Here is a 5,295-nt window from a genome sequence, read left to right on the forward strand (position 1 = left end):
TCATGAAGTGAATTTAAATCCAAAAAAGGAAAACACCGAATAGAGGACTGCAAGACACTTAAGTTACAGGCACTGAATTCTTAAAAAGCAAAAGTGGCAAAGGCAGTTAGTTGTAAGGTATTTTTAAATCAGAAGCGTTTGAGCTGAATACTTTTCTTGGCCTGTTTAGATAAAAGAAAATTAGTTTTAATGAATTCGAATTTTAAGTAGGCTCATTGATTTTTATTTAATAAAATTAAATGTAAAATAAATACATACCTTTATGTAAGTAAACAAGAAAAACACTTTATTAGGTGTGAATCATATCGACAACTATCACAAAAACGTGTGTCCTTTAGAACAATGTTACCTATATCCTAAATAAAAACAAGAAAAAATTATTTCATGCTACTGTCGCAAAGATAAACTAACTTTTGCGTGGAATTCCGGATTATGGATAGAATGCTAAGTTGAGGAAACCACCGTACCAAGACACGCGGATGGCATACGGTCACATTAAATTTCGTAATATCATAAATAATATAGAATGAATATAAAATAGCGTGTTTCGCATTCATGGCAAATACCAGCATTTGGATTCTAATAAGGCCAAAATGGATCAGTTAATTATACATCAGTTAAATGTCTTTCTCGGCAGTAACATTTTTAATCTTTTTTCTTTTAAGTAATAAGGAAGTTTATTAGGGGAAGGGTAAGTACTTTTTTCTAATTACTTTTTACTCAAAAGGACACCTGTAATAATTTTTCTAAAGATTAAATATTAATTATTGATTCATATTTTTAGCTTATCTGTACTAAAATAATTTAATATTTGGAATATTGAAATATTACATTTTCTTGAATTGATTCAAGCAGAGTAAAAATATAATCTCAATATTCTTCCGCCTTAATTAGAAATAAATGTAAGCGTTTATTAACAAGTATAATTTATTTTTTAAAAACACGATTTCCCTACCAACCACCATTTTATGTAATACTGAGCATACAAAGGATGTTTCATTTTCAATAAGAACGCAAGATTTGAATTACGCGCCAAGTTTGACAGTCACTATGTCACATGATTATGACATGATAGATCGAAGGTTGACAGTTGAGAGTTAGAAGCATTACATGATAGAAAAATGCGTCCTAATTATCCAAAATTATTATCAAAATGGTGAAAGTTTAATTTCCACTATTCGTAAAGTGCGTCCAATGTTCGGTCATAATAATGTTCCTATTTCATCTTTAATTTAAAATTTCACATTTAACTTTAATTATTAAATATTCAAAAGTAATAGGTCGAAAGACACGATAGAAGCTAGTAGAGGTCATTAAAAAAAAAAGATCACGGCAGTTCGTGAGAGTGTGACAGAAAGTCCAGAGACGTGAATTTGTCAGCGGGAACAAGAATTGGACATTTCAACAGGCACTCTTCAACGCGAATTCTTACTAAAGATTTACAGCTGCATTTCTATAAAGTCCAACTGACTCAACAACTTCTGCCAACAGACCATGAACAGCGAAGAGAATTCATCAGTTGGATTCTTGAGCAACCTGTTTAAGGCAAAACTATCGAATTTGAGGCTTAGAATATTTACGGATGATTGCATGAAGCAATGCATTCCCAACGTCTCACTCTATGGTGTGCATTTTAGTCTGGAGGAATAATTGGATCATTTTTCAAGGTAATGCAGTTACGGTGAATGGCGAACGTTATCGTGCTATAATAACACAGTTTCTTGCACCTCATTTGGAAGCTATTGATCTTAACCCGTATGGTTTCAGCAGTACGATGCCACATATACCGCCTAGGGAACAATGACGACCTTGCACGTCCGTGTCACTTCCCGATTTGGTGCCCAGAATTGGCATCTATGCTCTTACGATTTAACGCTATTAGACTTCTGGCTGTAGGGTTATCTGAAGTCACAGGTTTATGTCAATAAGTTTGCAACCATTGAAGCATTGTATTAATACCACATGTATACAATAACGATATTGAAAATTTTTATCTTTAAATGCGATTGTCATATGCGCACCCTGCATATGCCAGCATATCTTATGTCTGATTGGTCTTCTTCAAACTGAAGGCAGATCATAGATCGACCAGTAGATCTACAGAGTAATAATGGCTCAGTACCGATCGGAACTTAGAAAACAATTTTAAGATCACTCTCAAAGTCAACTTTACAGCATCTCGCCTAGCTATAGTTTTTGAAACAGTAGCCGCAGGACTGGATAATACCTTAAATAAACCATTGCTATCTAAATAGATAGGAAAAGATGTAAAAATTAGGAAAAAGGTTATGTGAACAAAAATATTGAGGTTGAATGGAAAAATTAGAAAGAGATAAAGGCTGCATATTAGACTGGAAAGAAGTCAAGAAAAAGACCATATAAAATAGAAAATCCAAGTTGAGGTTAAAAGGTAGAAGCGATCGTTGAATTAAAAGTAACTACGAAGCTTTGCAATCCATTTTGAAGCTATGGAAAGAAAACTCAACATTTTCTGACTGATTCTAGGTTTCGATGTTGAATAACCGCTACATCTTTATAGGTCTAACATGAAAACATCCTCACTATTTCTGTAAGAAAAATGCCCAACTCATAATTAACTAATACATGGGAAATTTTTTTAGGAATAAAATACAAGAGGGAGTTACCCGCAAAGAAGTTTTATATCATAACACCTCAGGTCTGGTGTTTGATCTTCTTTCAGCAATTGAAAGCAGCAGGTTTCTATTAATCTACAAGATGAGGAAACAATAGATCAGTCACAGCAATAATGACTGGAGGGCCATTACTTCTTGAAATTCATAAACAAAAAACTTATAGTTATAGTTGATATTGAAGCAATAGCCACAGCCCTGTATACTACAGGGAATATAGTAGAGGTAGCTTTTGATAAGGTGACCAAAAAAAGTGCTTTAAAATTGATATGACTAAGGGCAGGAGCATTAAATTATTGGCTCAGTATTAATCGAAAGTCAGAAACATCTTTTCAAGATTTAGCTAAAGGTATTAATTAGAGTAATTGGGAACGACCTCGCCTCATATGGGTAGGAAAGAGATAGAGACTGCATATTAGATTGGGAAGAAATCACGAGAAAGGTCATTGGACTAGAATATCGTTGAGCGTTAAAAAAGGTAAAAGTGATCCAAAATTAAAAGCAGCTTTCAAGCTTTGCAAACCATTTTGAAGCTGATCGTGAAAAGACAAATTTTCGGACTGATTGTAAGTTTAAGAATAAAATATATTGGAAGAAGTTGCCCACAAATAAGCTTTATATTGTAGCATTTTTTTACCAAAGATTGAGTATGTTCATATCGGCAGAAGATTACCCTCTTGCAACAGGACTTCTTGTAAAAATTAATGTCTGATGTGACGCCTCTTTGGTAACCAGGTAAAAAATATTTCTACTAGTCTCTTCATCAGTTATCTTGAGTGCTTGCCTGATTGACTCTGAGATTAGACAGACGCAGCTCTTAAATTTTTCCGAATTTTTCTGGAAAACCTGTAAGACATTTGCAAATCTTTATCTACACAATGTGCCAAAGTATACTCAGCTGGAGCAGTAAATATGTCTTGCTGCACTTACAGGTCACGCCATATCTTCCGGGTATTATAATGATGGGCCACGATTTCACCAAATGTCAAATCCGGCTCTGGTTAGATTTGCTAAATGTCAGCGTGGGTTCCATAATGAGCCAGTCGGTAAAAAAGAATAATTCGACAAATGATAAAGAAGATCGTTGATGACTTCCAGGACTTTGAATAGCCTATCCTAGGATATTTGTTGAAGTTTCTAAAAGAGAGGTCTGTGGGGTTTCCAAGCAGTCGAGTTCTGATGTCTCTTTTGCAGCTGGCTATGGAAAGAAACATCCAAATTAATTGCCTAATTTTTGGTGGCATCTTCGAATACCTCCTGCATTTTCATTTTTCAGCATATAATTGACATCCCTTTAGAACCATTAATTCTTTTTATACTTTAGCGTTTTTTAAAGTTATTTCCCTAAATCAATCGTTCCCTACAGTCGATAAATTCAAGTTTGCTCCGCCTTCCTCTACAAACTAGATTAAACGTTTATGTTGACACTGAACCGGAGTATTGCAATGGCATGCTCATAAACTAATTAAACAAATTTTAACTACCGCTTGATGCGTCGTTTCACAAGCAATTAATTATATTGCATTAAAATATCGGTGATTGTGAGATTTATTTTAAACTTGACGTTTAAATGTTTTGTGTTTCTATCAGCAAGTGCTAATTAACTGCGTTTACCAGATTTAGAGAAATTGGGATCATTGCATTTGTTTGTAGAAATTAATTGTCAATTAAGACACGTAATTAAATCAGTTTTAATCACTTATATTGGAAATATCAGCATATGAAAATTTACTGTTTATAAATTGTCCAAAGAAATTAATGATACCTTTATAAGGCTGTCTTCAAGAAATGCGTTCCTTAATCATTATCTTAAAATCACGTTTTATCCCCCAATCCATCAGTCACGAACCCCTTTGCAAGGTGTCATAATTTATATTAAGAAAATTACGTCAAAAGTCTGAAAGGAATGAAATATTACTTCCAAAAACCTAAAAATTAACACGCAATTAACACAGGATTAGTTCCCATTTCTTAGATACATAAAAAACTACGGTAAATGCCTTGAATAAAACGAAATGATTGATTTAATTCTTAGAAGATATAAAAATAAATTTTAATACTTAGAAGAAGATTTAAATATGTGGAATAAAATTGAATATTAGTACAAGAATCTGTAACGTGAAGAAATTGATTTAAATCTGTGAAAGATGTAAAAAACTAGTTTAAAATGACTCGAAAACATAAAACGCTTAATCTTGAAGGGACAACTAAGTTTAACGAAAATATTAAATTCTAAATAGCTTTTTCCAAACTTTTCTTTAGCAGAATAGGATGTTTACTCGAGTGGCCCGCTTGGTCACCAGATCAAAATCCATTGGAGATTTGTTATGTGTTTACGGTATTAATGCTTCAAAAGTTAATAATCGCGGTTGACATTAGCCATCTTGAGACTGTAGCAGCAAAAGGTTGCTTTAAAAGTGGAGGAGTGAGTTTGACCTAAAAAAAGAGAATAATTTAAATATTCCCTTAATAAATTTCGATCCGTGTTCCGATCAGAGTTTATTATTAAACAGAATCGCGTTTTTCGCGTAGGCACGTTTTTGTTTCGCGCCAATTACACGCGAGCGTGCATGTAAAAATAAAAAAATCCTAGGCGCGTAATACATGAACAAAATCGCGCGTTTTGTAGTTAGTTACACAGCAA

Source organism: Anthonomus grandis, chromosome 22, assembly GCF_022605725.1.
Source record: "Anthonomus grandis grandis chromosome 22, icAntGran1.3, whole genome shotgun sequence".
NCBI classification, from domain to species: domain Eukaryota; kingdom Metazoa; phylum Arthropoda; class Insecta; order Coleoptera; family Curculionidae; genus Anthonomus; species Anthonomus grandis.